The 16,886-nt window shown below is 46.0% G+C and overlaps 1 long non-coding RNA gene and 1 other non-coding gene across 2 annotated transcripts; both read right to left on the bottom strand.

The window, feature by feature from the left end:
• Positions 1-838: 838 nt before the first annotated feature.
• On the bottom strand, positions 839-3,005 carry LOC124520410 (uncharacterized). The gene is made up of 3 exons (XR_006964315.1): positions 2,926-3,005; positions 2,517-2,654; positions 839-1,620 (listed from the first exon to the last, which is right to left on the bottom strand). It is a non-coding gene; the product is annotated as an uncharacterized LOC124520410 (long non-coding RNA).
• On the bottom strand, positions 2,112-2,231 carry LOC124521472 (small nucleolar RNA SNORA26). The gene has a single exon (XR_006964552.1). It is a non-coding gene; the product is annotated as a small nucleolar RNA SNORA26 (small nucleolar RNA).
• Positions 3,006-16,886: the final 13,881 nt, after the last annotated feature.

Below are 16,886 nucleotides of genomic sequence, written 5' to 3'. Positions count from 1 at the left end.
GATTATCTTTGGGAGTCATTCTTCAGTCCACTATCCCATAGATTTTTCTCTTCTGTAAAACACCCTATAACCTCTAGAACAGTACTGCCAATGAAACTTTCTGTAGTGATGGGTATATTCTGTATCTGTTGCTAGTACAGTAGCTTCTAGCCACTTGTGACTACTGAGCATTTGAAATGTGGCTGACACAACTGAGGAGCCACATTTTTCATTTTATTGTTTTGATTTAAATTTAAATAGCCCCAAGTGACTAATGGCTATCACACCGGACAGTGTCTATAGTTCTAAATCCTGGTCTCTGTGGCACCTTAAAAAAAATGAGTTCCCTATTTTTCCGCACTGTTTCACTGCCTGGCTTAAGACAGCTTACATTTTTCACCCAACTACACACACACACACACCCACATCATCTCCTTCAGGTTTTTTATCATCAGCACTCCCTGGCCAGCCCTGTCTGAACTTATAAATGTCCTCCAGTCAGTGCAAATACATGTACTTCCTATCCCCCCTCCCACTTTTTCCCCTCTAGCAATTTTGGCCTTCTAACACATTTGTTGTGTAAATTACCTAAAAATCACAAGGCTGGGTTTTACAATGTAATAGGTAATATTAAAAAATGCAATTTAGATACAAAGGCTTCAACAGTGTTATGAAATAAGCATTAAGAGGGATTCCAAGGTGGGGATGCCGGGGTGGCTCAGTGGGTTCAGCATCCAACTCTTGATTTCGGCCCAGGGCTGCGGGATCAAGCCCCGCGTGGAGATCCGAGCTAAGCATGGAAAGTGCTTGAGAATCTCTCCCCATCTGCCCCTCAAAAAAAAAAAAAAATACTCCAAGGTGAATATTAATTATCTTTATTTAAAATTACTGGAAAACGAGGTATTTACAGACAATCAGGGCAGGTCAGAAGGAAGAACTAGCTGATACTAGGCTCTGTTCATCTTGCTACAGTTACATTTCTCCCCATACAAAACCTTCCCCCATCACTCCAGTCCAATACTTTCACGTTCTAACAATCTAGCACCGTCCTGCCCTTTAAATCCCCCCTTCATAGCCGTTCTGCTCATTCATCAAAACCACCTAACATGCTGACAGATGCTCCCTTTGTGCCAAATTGCAACTTCTGTAGGTTCAATGTAACTAAATACTATGAAGAGCTTATATTCTTAATACCTCTGTGCTCTCCCCTGACCAAACTGGCCTCATCTGTTTCAGCATTTCTACGGTGACACTACAACATGAAATGCCAAGAGAGGGAAGTAACTTTCCAAGAGGTCACATAGCCAGAAAGTTACATGAGGATCCGCGTTCAGGGCTACACATGTGACAGGAGCTTGAGTCTGTACCTAACCTGTGGTTGCTTCATCTGTAAAATGAGAGCACAGCGTCACCTTCACAAAGTTGTAAGAACTAAATGACAAGATGAGAAATCGAACACCTGCTGTGCTGCCCTCACTGCCAGCGCTGTCCTGCACTGGATGCATGGTTGCTACAAGTGAAAGAATATCTGACCTCATTAGAGGCATGTGTATGTTGTAAACTGCAGAGTTGGGATAAATCAGTTAAAATACCAGCATTAGAGTATTCCAGCTTCCATGGCTTGTGCCTGTAGTTTTCAACCTACAAAAAAGAAAAAATTTCAAATGACCTTTTACATTTTAAACAGAAAGCAAATTTTGAGGTACATTCTTTTCAGTTTGTCTCAAAGGAGGCGCAGAAAAAAGCCTTGTATGCACTGTTCCGATACCTGGGTTTTTCACCTTTAAAAATAAGGCTGCCCTTGGGGCACCTGGGCGGCTCAGTTGGTTAAGCATGGGGGGGGGGGGTCAAGATTTTGGCTCAGATCATGATCTCACCATTTGTGAGCTTGAGCCCCACTTCCGGCTCTGCGCTGGCAGCGGAGAGCCTGCTTGGGATGTTCTCTCTCTCTCAAAATAAATAATCGTCAAAAAAATAAAATAAAAATAAAAATAAATAAATAAATAAATAAATGGCATCTCTGAAGGTATTGTCAAAACTAAGGTTAAGGTTAAATTTATCACTGTGCTATTATTAACCGTATAAAAATATCACAAAGGTGCTGAAACTTCAAGAAAAATTTCCTCTGGTTCCCCTGTGACTCCAGACAGGATCCAGAGAGGAGTTTTAGTCTCATCCCTGGGTTTTATGGAGACTTACTTTACCCTTCTGTGTTAGCCTCTTAAGGCACTGCGTCAACCTTAAAAGGGCACAGGAAAGGGCGGTCTGGGGTTTTACAGGCTTCTCTACGACCCCTGCTCTCCTCTCCCGACAACACCCCCTGCACCTCAGTGGTTTCCAGGGCCAATTCCGAAAACCCACCGGAACCAGTTGTCCTGCGGGGGTGGGGGAGCCGGAGCCGGGAACTTACATGCCCTCTATCCGGAGGGGCAGCCAATTGGGGGGCCTTGGAACCAAGCACGTGGGAACCCCCGGTCGCCATTGGCCACGTGCTCCGGGCCGAGCGCCTCGTTTTTCCCTCCAGAACGGGGACATACCTGAGCCTGGAAGTCAGGCCGCTGCAGCCCCGCACACGTCGGAGACCGACTCCGCAGGCCCCGGGTCGGGCTCCCACATTCGCAGGCCGGGGCCGGGCCCCGAACCCGCCGCCAAGCAGCCGCCACTGCGGCCGCGCCCTGGGGGAGCAAAGCGCAAGATGGTTAGGGCGCCCGGGCCTGCCCGCGGGGAAGCCTCCCGGCGGCTCCGCGCGGCGTCTGTGCCTCGCGCGGCCCCGGGACGGGCTGGACCGCCCGCCCCCCGGGCCGCCGAGGGCTGCTCTACCCCTCTGTTCTGGCCGCCGGGAGCAGCGGAGCTCCGGGCGGGCAAAGCTCGAGGGGACGCGGGGCGAGCGCAGCCCCACCCGGGCCCGGAGGCCTGGCACCCTCCCCCATGCCCACCGACACTTACGGGTCAGCTCCGCGGGACTGAAGCCGACGACTCGCGTGCGGCACAGAGAACCCGGCGGTGGCGCGGCGACGAGGTCGGCGGCGCAGCGGGAGGCGGGCAGCCAATCCCCTCAAGTCTCCGACCAGGGGGCGGGGCGGGCTCTGCCATTGGCGCCCGCGGTTCTCGGCCCGCCCCGGTCTTTCGGGCTCCTTCGGGCTCCTTCGGGCTCCTTCGGGCTCCTCCGGGCTCCTTCGGGCACCTCCGCGCACCTCCGCGCTCCTTCGGGCACCTTCGCGCTCCTCCGCGCTCTTCCGCGGGCGGAGGATGCGCTAGGCCTGCCGGAGCATCTTTCTCGGAAGCTCCGGAGCCCTAGCGCCTCCCCTTGGCCCTGAAGGACGTGGTTCTCGCAGGCGCTGTGCCTTCCTAGGGGCCCCTCCTAGGGAGAGTTCGTGGTTACTTTAGGGCTGTGCCAGGATCCAGATTCCCTTTCGTACAACTACACCAGTCCAGTATGTGTCTTGAGTCTGTCCTGCTAATCTGGAAGCTTAAAGAGAAGCCGGACCTTGTCTCTTTGACCAGGCTCACCCAGCGGCTCCTCCTAAACCTGAAAGGACCACTGTTCCTTCATTAGTTAACCGCGTTCAAAGAGCGGACTTCAATCAGCAAGCGGTTGGGGAGCACCATAAACCTTTCCTAGGTGACAGACTCACACTTGACAAACAAGCGGAATAAAATCGGAGTATGTGCTAAAGTAACTTGTATTACAGTCCTGAGTTTACCATCCGTTGTCAAATTTAGTCCTCAAAATATCAGCCCCACATTTTAAGTGGATAAACAGACACACTGAGTAACTTTCCAAGGCGACAAATTAGCTAGTAAGTGGTGGATCGGGGATTTCAACTCAAAAAGTCTGGAAGCATAGCCCCTTAAAACACCACACTGGGGGCACCTGGGTGGCTCAGTCGGTTGGGCGTCCTACTTCGGCTCAGGTCATGATCTCGCGGTTCGTGAGTTCAAGCCCCGCGTTGGGCTCTGTGTTGATGGCTCAGGGCCTGGAGCCTGTTTCGGATTCTGTGTCTCCCTCTCTCTGACCCTCCCCGTTCATGCTCTGTCTCTCTCTGTCTCAAAAATAAATAAATGTTAAAAACAAAAAAACAAAAAAAACACCACACTGCCTTTCCACAGGTGTGTAAGGTGGGGCGGGAAGGGAAACGTAGCATCTACATTTGATGGGCTGATCAAGATAGGCCATCTATGTGGTTCGGGTCCAAGAGGCACGAAGAACAGCTTGTGGAAGAACAGGAAAGCACTTGACCCGTTTAAGGAGCCCAGAATGTAAATGGAACTTAAGGATGTAGGAGCAGAGCGGTCTGAGATGAGGGTGGCTCCGGGCCAGATGAAGCTTGAGGCCCTGGTGGAAGGCATATGACATGCTAAGAACAATGGAAAGCTGTTCTAGCAGTTTTTAGGAGTGGAAATGATAGGATCTGATGGAGGGTGTGGTTTGAGAGTCAGTAAGTTGCTTTTGCTGAGAAGAAAAGGAGTAAATTTTATTAATCGTGGCAGCCAGCCGCTACTTTGCAGATATTCATAAGATCAACGTAAAATGGGTTAAAGTGGCAGAGGGAACACCAGTTTGCTCGTGCGTTTACCTTTCTTATCTCAGATTCTTCTAAACATGTCTCTGGTTTCAAACCTGTTCTTGTTTTAGTCCTTTTGGATGTCTGAGAGGCAATAACCTCTCCTTCGATTATGTCAGTGAATGTGGACAAGTTGCATGGCAAGAATCTTGGGACAGAGAAAGAAAATCTCAATAAAGAGACTAATGTAGGAATCCGGTGGCGATCTAGTGGGGTTGGCAGTAGTTGTGCAGAATGTCTTCCTCCCCAACCAGGTGATAAAAACTGAAAGAGGTTATGAAATCAGTACAAAGAGTGTTTAACTTGAACTCAGGGAGAAACCCACCTCAGTCCAAAGGCTTCACACAACTCTGGCCAAATGACAACTGCAGCTCATTGGAAAAGGCAAAACTATTCATTGTGTGTAGAGGAAAAATGGCTTCTCAACTATTAAAAAAATTAATTAAAATTAATACAGAGATGATGGAGTGAAATTAACTCATTGTATACATTCAGGGTAATCTGTACGTGGTATTAAAAATGCTTCTAATTCGGTTTAAAGAAAATGGAACCAATTGGCTTTATTACCAGATCTGATTGAGAGAAATCTGTCCCATCTGAGAGAACTTAGCTTGACCCAGAGGACCAGGGATCCAGGTGGAAAGGCACAGGAGACCTGATGGGCTTCTGCTGTCTTCCTAGTTCCCCAAACTCCCTCCTCGATAAATAGGTCCATCTTCCCTAGACCACCCTGAAGTCCCTGCCCCTGAGCTCCAGGCTCTATTCTTGCCAGCCTGCCACAGCCTCACAAGCTATCCATTATTTGGGGTTTTTTCCCCTTCCTGTCTCTTCTCTCACTTCTGCCTGGCTCTTAGCTTCTCTGTGTATATATACTCTCTCTCTCTCTCCCAACCTTGAAGAAACCTTCCCTCCATCAAATGTCCCCCAGTCCCCCAAACCACACTCTCCTCCCCTTCCTAAGAGACCTTCAGAAAGACCACACCAACACAGGTCTCTAGCCTTATTCGGCCTCAGCCTCATGCAGCCCTCAGGTCAGTATAGTCTGACTTTCCTCTTCCCAATTTCCCTGACACTACTCTCCAAGGTCACCAGTGACCTCTCAGCGACCAAATCCAATGCTCCTGATCTCCTCTAGCTTCTCTGTGGCATTGGACATAGCCGACCACTCCTTCCTTGATTCCTTCTTCCCTCTGGTTTCTAAGTCTCCACTCTTCCCTGCTTTTCCTCCTACACCTTCCTCCTCCCTCTTTTGTCCTACCCTTTCCGGCGACATTCTCTCTCAACTCTCTTGCCTTTTCGCTGTTTGCTCTTGCTGACCCACCTCCCAGGAATGATAGTGATACGACTCATTAATTGAGTCTCAGACACTTTATACATGCCATCTCTAATTCATAAGACAATTCTGCAAGGGAGATAATGAGAATATTATTAGTATCACTGAATGGGCTTATGAACCAGTCATAGTGTTTAGTCTTTTACATAAAAATATCATTATCATCACTGTAGAGATCATAAACTGAGACCAAGAAAGCTTGAGTGATTTTCCTAGACTGCACAACTTTGGCAGAGCTAGGATCCCCATGCCGGGCTCCCAGCCTGCCTGCTTTCCCCACCCCCCCACCCCCCCCCCCATGCAGAGGTGATCCCTCAGCCAAGACTGCTCTCCCCAGCTTCAGGTACCAAATACCCACAAGCCCTGCACACATCCTCATCCGGTGGACCCAGAGACACCACAGATCAGCTTGTCTCAAGCAGTTCATTCTCTTCTTCCAACCCCACACTTTTGCGTCCTCTTGATGAATAACACTTCCTTAGCCCCCCGCGGTCCAGGATTCAGCCCAGATGACTTCCTCTTTCTGCCTCCTCTCCAATTCTCAGCACCCTGCTTCCTCACCTCCTTTCATTCGGTCAATTCTCTCTATGGATCATCCCTTGAGTCTCCCCTCTTGTACCCACTCCCTGTTAAACTTTAGTTCTAGCTTACATCATCTGCTTTCTGGCCCACTGCGGCAGCCTCCATTCAGCCTCCCTCCCTCCGGTCTTCCCTCCCCCAGTACAACCCCCACACTGCTATCATCCCCATTGGAAATCCTTAAATGGCTCCACACTGCCACCAGGATCAAGACCAATGAATGCCCTGTCTATCTTTCTACCTCCCCCCATCCCACACACCTGCTATGATCCAGCCATACTGAACTATCTGTATTTCCCTGGATGTTCTGTCCAGCACTGCTCCATACAACTCTCTGTGATAATGGAAATGTTCTATCACTGTGCTGTCCATTATGGCAGCCACAAGTGGCTAGTCAGTCCTTGAGATGTGACTAGTACAACAAAGGAAGGATTTTAAATTTTTATTTACTTTTAACTAATTTATTTTTAAATGTTTTTGTTTATGTTTCAAGAGAGAGAAAGCATGCAACTGTGTGAGCGGGCCAGGCGCAGAGAGAGAGGCGGCCAGAGGATGTGAATCAGGCTCTGCACTGTCAGCAGAGAGCCCAATGCGGGCCTCGAACTCACAAACCATGAGATCGTGACCTGGGCCAAAGTCAGATGCTTAACGGACCACCCAGGCGCCCCTACTTTTAACTAATTTGAATTTTTTTTTAACGTTTATTTATTTTTGAGAGACAGAGACAGAGAGCCGGGGGGGGGGGGGGAGGGGCAGAGAGAGAGGGAGACAGAATCTGAAGGCTTCACGCTGTCAGCACAGAGCCCAACGCAAGGCTGGAGCCCACGAACCTTGAGATCGTGACCTGAGCTGAAGTCGGATGCTTAACCGACTGAGCCGCCCAGGCGCCCCTGATTTAAATTTAAATAGTCATGTGTGACTGGTAGATACCGTATTGCATAGCACAGCAATTTGTATCTCAAAGATGTCCAGCAGCGTGGACATCACCTGAAATCTTGTCAGCAGTAAAGGCTCTCAAAAACAAACAAACAAACAAAAAAAAGGATCTCAGGCTTGATCCCTCATCTGCCGATTCATAATCTGCATTTCAACCAATGTACTTTATATGCACGTTGAAGTTTCAGGAAGCACTGCTCTGAGAGCTCTTGCTTCCTTGCCTTTGCACATGCCGTTTTGTCTGGACTGCCCATCACGTCTCCTCCTTTGTTCCTTAATTCCTATTTGTCCCTCAAGACTCATCATCTGCAAGCACAACCTATTCTTAGTATGGTTATCTGGAGGACAGAGAGTGGTGGGGAGGAGTGAGAAGGAGAGAGAAAATGTCAATGATAAAACTACATGTGTCTTGTAAACCCAAGTATCTATGTATCTGTATCTATGCTCATATATACACATATTATATATAGTCCGTGTGTCTACATGAAAAGATGGTTACTGTTGGTAGTGTTTCTCTCAAGATGGTGGGATTTCACGTAATTTTTTTCTTTCAAATATTTCTGAGGTGTCATTCAAATTCTTTACAATGAGTATATATTATTTGTAATCAGAAAATAGAATAATAATCATGGGGTGCCTGGGTGGCTCAGTCGGTTGAGCATCTGACTCTTGGTTTTGGCTCAGGTCGTGATCTCATGGTTCTTGAGTCCGAGTCCTGGGCTCTGTGCTGGCAGAGTGAAGCCTGCTTGGGATTCTCTCTCTCTCTCTCTCTCTCTCTCTCTCTCTCTCTTTCTGCCCCTCCCCCACTCGTTCTCCCTCTCTCTCTCTCTCTCCTTCTCTCTCAAAAATAAATATTAAAAAATTGTTTAAAAATAAAATAATAATCATTTTCATTACAGAAAATAAAAGAAAGCCTATTTTGCCCTTCTGTAGATACCTGTATGAACATGATATCAGAATACAGTACAGTGGAACCTTGAACGATGTGGGGGTTAGACGCACTGACCCCAGCATGGTCAAAAATCTGCATATAACTTTTGACTCTTCCAAAACTTAGCTACTAATAGCCTACTGTTGACTGGAAGTCTTCCGGATAACATAGTCAATTAACACAATCCTGTATACTATAAGTTTAAATATACTGTATTCTTAAAATAAAGCTAGAGAAAAATGGTACTAAGAAAATCGTAAGGAAGAGAAATACGTTAACAGTATCACACTGTATTTATTTCAAAAGTCCACACAGAGGCAGCCCTGGGCAGGCCAAACCTGTGTTGGTGAAGGGACACCTGTATAGTGCTTTTCAAAAGGACAGCTGACACCTTCCACAGTTAGAGACGCTCATTTGATTAATGGCTGGGAGCAGCAGGGCAACCGCTCACTGAAATCAGATGAAGAAAACATCATGGTCTCCCTTGCGACGCATTTGCTGTTCTCTCTCATGTCTACCCTTGTGCCCCAATAGACATGATCCTAACAGGGTAGAGACAATCACTGCATCCCCTGCCTGGGTTCCTCTCTATGGCTGCAGCTTCAAAGCGGGGTCAAGTGTCCCAAGATGGTCACCTAGACTCATTACGGGTATCTGCGGAGGCATTTGGGCACCTTGGGTGGCATCTTAGCTGGCCCGAAGCATCATGGATTTGCTCTATTAAGAACCGGTGTTTTCGTATATTGCATTCCATTCTTTTCTAAGTTTTGGCGATGTTTTCTTCACTGGAAACAGTGTGACAGTTACCTATAGAGGTTATTTTATTTATTTATTTTTTTTAATTTTTTTTTTCAACGTTTATTTATTTTTGGGACAGAGAGAGACAGAGCATGAACGGGGGAGGGGCAGAGAGAGAGGGAGACACAGAATCGGAAACAGGCTCCAGGCTCTGAGCCATCAGCCCAGAGCCTGACGCGGGGCTCGAACTCCCGGACCGCGAGATCGTGACCTGGCTGAAGTCGGACGCTTAACCGACTGCGCCACCCAGGCGCCCCTAGAGGTTATTTTAAATTCGTGGCAAAATGTGTTTGCTGAGCAGTGGGAGGCAATTTCTGCAAGGCTTAGTGGGATCAGCTGTGGAAATCAATGGGGTCCAGTTATAGAGTAGGGCCACAAAAAGCCATCAGTGCAAACAGAGGAGGCAACATAGCCTGGGGCCAAAACACTCTGCACAGCAATTAATCTGCAAAGTCAGAGAGTATTGTGAAATTTGATTAAGCAGCAAGATGAAGGTGGCATTTTTTAGACTAGAGAGCTACCTATTTAGGGTATGATGCAAACATTCATTCAATTCTAAAGACAGATTAGAAGAAAATTTATAGTCTTTATTTTGGAGCAAAGGTGTCTCATCTAAGCGAATGACACCATTTAAAGTCAGCCTTTTTAACGTGTACGATCATATTTATAAGTCTATACCCGTTTATCAATTTCCCTGCTGTCAGCACCCATCTGGCCATATCGTGGTGGCTCCAGAGATATAATATGACTTGGGTACCAGATGGAGCCAGACTTTAGGAGGCCTGACAATGAGACAATCTGAGTGGTCCTTCTTATGGAAAAGAAGGCAAAAACACCCTACTCTTATGCATTGAACAAAAATACTCAAACATGTGAACACATTGTAGGGCCCCTCCCAAGCCTGGAACCTAAACTTTAGCAGCTTCATTCTAAACCGGCCTGTGTTGCTCGGACGCATGAGAAAAGGTAAGCTTTGGCTCTCCTTCAACAACATCCCTAGCACGGCACAGCTAGGAAGAAAATTCCGTGTTCGTACCGCAAGGCCTTCTTGCTGAATCATCAGAATAATGGCCAGCTTTTATTGCACACTTATTATTATGTGTCGGGCACTGTTCTAGGTTTTTGACACATGTTGTCTCCTTGAATCCTCACGCTAACACTGAGAAATAGGTAATGTGATGGTTTCATTTTATACGTGTAGAAACTGCGACCCAGACAGGTGATCACTTGCCCCAGAAGATGAACCAACTGTGTGTTGAAACGCAAGTAGAGGCGGGAACTGGTTTCTAGCTTTGGAATTCCTGCTGCAGCGCTCTCTCTGCCGGACTCCAGAACTGGTGGGAGAGAGCACACTGGGTCACCACGCTGAGACTGACCACGTGACCCTGGCTCTAGGAAGAATTTGGTAAGAACGGGCAGGTCTCCAAGTGACCAGATAGGTCACTAGAAGGTGGACCCAGTTACCGGAACTGGGCAGAAGGTCTCAGCCAAGTTTGGAGGGCAGGTGTGGAGAAGCTTGGTTTTGAGCTCCAGGAATCTCTCCTACACAAAATGAGATTGGTTTTAGAGGCTCCGAAAAGATGAGCCAACCTGCAGAAAGGTTCCCTGACAGCCACAACCTCGAGCATAAAAATGGTCAACTGCCTATACTCTCTGAACAGCCACCAAGCCCTCTGGATAAAAAAGCTGCTCGGAATGACTGGGGAACAGTCTGACACTGCTTTTCTCCGCCGTTTGGGATGGAACATACCTCACACGCTCGTCTTGCACGTGCATGCGCACACACACACACACACACACACACACACACACATTACTCTCAGACCATCTCTGTAAGGCATGCTTTCGGTTTCCCAATGTAGGAAAGTCCTAATAATATATCGAAAGCCCTCTGAGTCTTGCTCTCTCTCCATTCTTTTTTTTTTTTATGCTTATTTATTTTTGAGAGAGAGAGGGAGAGGGACAGAGTGAGTGAGGGAGGGGCAGAGAGAGACACACACACACAGAATCTTGAAGCAGGCTCCAGGCTCTGAGCTGTCAGCACAGAGTCTGACGTGGGGCTCGAACTCAGGAACCTGGAGATCACGACCTGAGCTGAAGTCAGATGCTTAACCAACTGCGCCACCCAGGTGCCCCTACATTCGTGACATTTGTGGTAAACCCCAGCTCTGTTCACAGGTGATAAATGTCAGAAGGGAGCCAGACATCCATATATAAAGGAAGAAGGCAGTAGTACATGTTAAAAGTGAAATGGTGTTGACCAAGTACTTGAAAACAACTTGTAGTTATTTGTAATATTTTTTTGTATTTGTTTTTGTATTTGCTTATTTGTAATTTATTCTTTCTTTCTTTCTTGTTTATACCCCTATGTTAGTCCAAAGAGGACTTGGCTGTAGTTTACAAGAATACATTGCAATGAGATTTAAAAAGGAAAAAAAAAGTGAGGAAATTGGAGTGCGGGGTCTAGCACACAAAATATACCCATGAGGCTCTGTACATGGAGGCTTCCTTTGCTGGAAGAAGGCCAAAAATTTTGCTCTGCACTGCCTGGCGGTTGATGCAAAAATCAGAAAATAGAAACCATTCACTCAAGAGAAACACAAATATTCCTGAAACAACTTCCTCCACGGCTCTTCATAAAGAGGGCACTGGAACCAGCCTCCTCAGTATCAATAACCTGAAAAGAATGTTTATGATCTCTCAAACTTACACATGTCCAAGATTTCTGGTGTCCAGGTAGAGTATTTCCTAGTCGATGTTTTTTTCCAAAGCCTAATTAACACGTGGCAAGAGGGTTATCAGTCAGGCCAGATGACATTGGAGAAGAATCTGGGATTTTGATTACGAAGCACATAGGCCACCCTCCCCTGGCACACTGAAATCTGGGGCTGAAGACACATGGTATGCTCCCATACGAAAGATATGATAATCTGGGTGAATTCCCTGGTCAAAAGCCAGCCTTAAGTTATATATATACACATATATAATTTTATATAATATTAAGTTATATATGCGTGTGTGTGTGTGTATACAGTGGCAGGCAGATCTCTGGGGCATGTAAATGTCTCTAGTAAGATTGTAAGAGTAAAATTCAGTTCTGAAGCAATCGATCACCACAGGAAGTCTTACACAATAAAATGTGGAGCCCAACCAATTAGACACAAATTGATTTTCATGTGAAATTAACTCGTTGCTTAAAGTATCAACTGAATAGTTAACAATAATTTCATCCTCTTAGAACTTCAAGAGGCTTGGGAGGAATGTGAATAGGTGTTTTCTTTTTTAAAATGACCAGAGAACTTTGAGCCCAGTGCCTTTCTATTTTGTCCATTCATTTCTCTGAATTCAAGGAGGTATTCAAATTCTCCCTTTGGCCTTTCCTTGCTGGAAAGTTCAAAACTAAAGACCTACCTCTAATATTTTCCCTTTAATCTCATCCTGACACTGTAGTGTGTAATCCTACAACTGAAAGTTTTGGAATCAAAAAAAGTGAAGATAATCAAGAAACCCCAAGTTCCTTTATTCTTAACTTTTTATCGTGAAAATATCCAGGGGTGCCTGGGTGGCTCAGTCAGTTGAGCGTCCCACTTTGGCTCAGGTCATGATCTCACAGCTCGTGGGTTTGAGCCCCGAGACGGGTTCTGTGCTGACAGCTTAGAGCCGGAGCCTGTTTCAGATTCTGTGTCTCCTTCTCCCTCTGCCCCTCCCCCCCTTGTGTGCTCTCTCTCTCTCTCAAAAATAAACATTAAAAAAATTTAAAAAAAAGAAAATATCCAACTATGCACAAAAATAAAATTCAACACACCCCTGTGTATTTATTTTTCAGCCAACAACTATCAACTAAAACCATTCATTTTGCAGGCTAATTTGCGAAATTATTTTAAAGAAAACCCAGATATCATGTTATTTCACCCCTAACTATTTCAGTATTCATCTCAAAAGAAAAGACATAATCATACCTAACAATGCCAGTATGATTGCTAAGAAAATAAACAATAATTCCAAACTATATTCAACTTTACCCATTGCCTAAAATTGTCTATTTTACAATTTGTTTGGATCAAGATCCAAACAAGGTCCACTCACTGTATTTGGTTATATTTCGTTTCTTTTAAGCCTCCTTTAGTCAAGAAAAAAAAATGCCCTTTTTTTCCACAACACCTTTGTCAAATAACAAAATCAAAACAATTTATTTTTTTTCTAATTTTGTTTTAACATTTAATCATTTTTGAAAGGCAGAGAGAGACAGAGTGCAAATGGGGGAGGGGCAGAGAGAGAGGGAGACACAGAAATAGAAGCAGGCTCCAGGCTCCAGGCTCCGAGCTGTCAGCACAGAGCCCGATGCGGGGCTTGAACTCACGGACTGTGAGATCATGACCTGAGCCAAAGTCGGCCGCTCAACCAATGGAGCCACCCAGGTGCCCCAAAATCAAAACAATTTAGTAACAAGTTTGATGTCCTTTGTTCAAGGGAACACAGTCCATGGTTTGGGGGAGTACAAGAGTGGGGCACTCTTCCTGAAGGATTTTGGGCAAAAGTGAGTTTTATAGAGCCTTAGAAGGGGCAACAGAAACAGGGCATGAGTGGCTAGGAAGTCAGAGATTTTAAATAAGACTAGCAGGTCCTATTTTGTAGGATAAGGTAAGCTCACTGAGACTGAGTTGGAGGGTGATGACTAGAGTGGCCGTTTACGTTAGGTTTCTTTGACAGGTGCTTCCTGTAAGTGCAGGTTGACCTAGGTTTTGATTCATGAGGAGGGCTAGGCCCCTGGGGTGGCTTCCGTTCTGTGGGTCCTGATACAGGAACCAACGTTATCAACTTCAGCTTTTCTATTGAACGGTTTTTGAGACATAACTCAGATAGAATAAAATGTGTCCCTTTAAGGTGCGCAATTCAGTGGGTTTTGGTATATTCATAGACGTGGGCGATCATCAGCATTATTTGATTCCAGGACATTTTTAGCACTCCAAAAAAGAGACTGATCCATTAGCAGCCACTCCCCACTCTCCCTCCCCGTATCTTCTGGCAACCACTAATCTACTTTCTGTCTCCATGGATCTGTGTCGGACATCTCATATAAATGGAATTACACAACATGTGGTCTTTGGTGTCTAGCTTTTTTTTACTTAGCCTGACGTTTTCAAGGCCCGACAGACAAGAGTACCGCTAGGCAGTGCTGGACTCCTTCATCCCTACTGATGGCTGCGTTGATTGGATATACGGCATTTTAAAATGTATTTACCGGGGCGCCTGGGTGGCGCAGTCGGTTGAATGTCCGACCTCAGCCAGGTCACGATCTCGCGGTCCGTGAGTTCGAGCCCCGCGTCAGGCTCTGGGCTGATGGCTCGGAGCCTGGAGCCTGCTTCCGATTCTGTGTCTCCCTCTCTCTCTGCCCCTCCCCCGTTCATGCTCTGTCTCTGTCCCAAAAATAAAAATAAATAAATAAATAAATAAAATGTATTTACCATGTTGTATGGAAACCAATTTGACAATACATTTCATATATTAAAAAATAAATAAATAAATAAATAAATAAATAAATAAATAAATAAAAGGTATTTACCAGCCGGTGGCTACGCCTTTGGCTTTTTCTAGAAACCAGGCCAGTTGTCTCGCAGAGTGTTCGGCCAGCTGGCTGACTGCCTCCTCTTGATACCGGTTCACTTGTTTCCCTACCCTCTGTTCTTCTCATAAACTTGAAGAGCCACCTCCATTCTGGAAAGTCTCGTTGTCAAATTGTGTGTGGAAGAACCAACCACCGGGCACTCTTGCTTTAAGGAGCAGAAATCTAGGCCCCAGCAGCAACAGAAAGTCTCACTTAGTCGACTTGAGAGGGGGCCCAGATTCTGCAGATTTGAACACACTGGTTGATCCCGATGAGGGTGTTACCAGAACACATTCTGCGAAACTCTGCTCATGTCCTTAGAACTTGGCTTTAATGGCACTAGATGCCATAAAAGCCACCGGTAGGTCATTGGCTGAGATTTAAAAAAAAAAAAAGGTGGAGGTATTATGGGATTGCTCAAAAGAGCCTAGGTTAACATCCTAGCTGATGTCTGGTGGCTTGGAGATAGGCATTTGAAGGAATCCTGGCCAAGAGAATTGTGCTGTGGGTGTTAATTAGCCGCCCCGAGTGAGCGAAGCTGCCAAATGTGGCTGTAAAGGCAATGAGTGCCAGAGAACCTTTCAGAATTAAAGGACTGCACGCATCTTTACAGTATTGAGCTCAAAATTTACGGGGCACCTGGGTGGCACAGTCAGTTAAGCGTCCGACTTCAGCCAGGTCACGATCTCGCGGTCCGTGAGTTCGAGCCCCGCGTCGGGCTCTGGGCTGATGGCTCAGAGCCTGGAGCCTGTTTCCGATTCTGTGTCTCCCTCTCCCTCTCTGCCCCTCGCCTGTTCATGCTCTGTCTCTCTCTCTGTCCCAAAAATAAATCAACGTTGAGAAAAAAAAATTTACAAGTGTGCCCAGATAATTAGAGTACTTTTTGGTTCAGGGATTTTTAATTCTTAATCTGAAGCTATCGTCTTTTTGGTGACCAAGAGGAAAGTCCGTTGTGTATATTCTAAGGCGGCTCTCCGTGTGCTCTAGAAAAAGAGCTACAACAAAGCACGAACACCTTTGCTTCACTCTTTTCATTATCTAGTGCATTTTACACCCAAAACTCCTGAGTGGGAAGAGTTGTTTTCCCTTAACTTAATGATGAGTTTTCTTTCACTTAACAGATGAGTGATGCTTTTAAAGGTCTTTTAATGGTTCTCTAGCAGTCAAAGCAGCAAATGAATTTCCATTTATGCTCTTTGTCTCATCAAGCTATCACAGAAGAGGGTAATGTGGCCGAGGAAACACCGCTGTGCTTTTCTGGGCCGTGAGAGGGGGAAAAAAATGGACTTCTGGATATGAAAACTGAGTTTTGACTTTCAAATGCCCTTCTAGGAGCGTTTACAGGGGAGTTATCCTTAGAAAGGAATGTTAATTCCTAAATAATAATCACCCCTGCTTCTTGACTTAGTAGCCTGACTTATAGGGGGTGAGTGCCGACAGCAAAAGTATGTGTTTTTTTTAACGTTTATTCATTTTTTTGAGAGATAGAGACAGAACATGAGCGGGGAAGGGGCAGAGAGAGAGAGAGAGGGAGACACAGAATCCGAAGCAGACTCCAGGCTCTGAGCTGTCAGCACAGAGCCCAACATGGGGCTTGAACCCACCAACCACGAGATCATGACCCGAGCTGAAGTTCTATGTTTAGCTGACTGAGCCACCCAGGCATCCCAGCAAAAGTATGTTTTTAAAAAACTTTTTATGGTGGAAAATTTCAAGTATTCCCAATAAGGAGAATATTGTAAAGCTTCACACACCCAGCATCAGGCTTCCGCAATTAGCCATGTTTTGCCAGTCTCGTTTCATCCACCCAAGATTTAGCTTTGCTCAAGCATTTTCAGGAAAATCCCACACATTGTGTCATTTCACTTGTAAAAACTTTAGTATGCATTTCTAATCTATAAAAACATTCTTTTTTTTTTTTTTGAGGGAGAGAGAGACCGAGTGTGAACAGGAGAGGGTCAGAGAGAGAGGGAGACACAGAATATGAAGCAGGTTTCAGGCTCTGAGCTGTCAGCACAGAGCCCGATGCGGGCCTCGAACTCACGAACCATGAGATCATGACCTGAGCCGAAGTTGGATGCTCCACCGACTGAGCCACCCAGGCGCCCCTTGATAAAAACATTCTTGAATGTAATTATATGTTACTTCCACACCTAACCA

This window comes from Lynx rufus, unplaced genomic scaffold, assembly GCF_022079265.1.
Source record: "Lynx rufus isolate CCGP_SWC_20201006 ecotype Redwood Valley unplaced genomic scaffold, mLynRuf1.p SCAF_3, whole genome shotgun sequence".
Classification (NCBI taxonomy): Eukaryota; Metazoa; Chordata; class Mammalia; order Carnivora; family Felidae; genus Lynx; species Lynx rufus.
The sequence above is the reverse complement of the archived record's forward strand: the minus strand, read 5'-3'. Positions and strand labels throughout refer to the sequence as shown.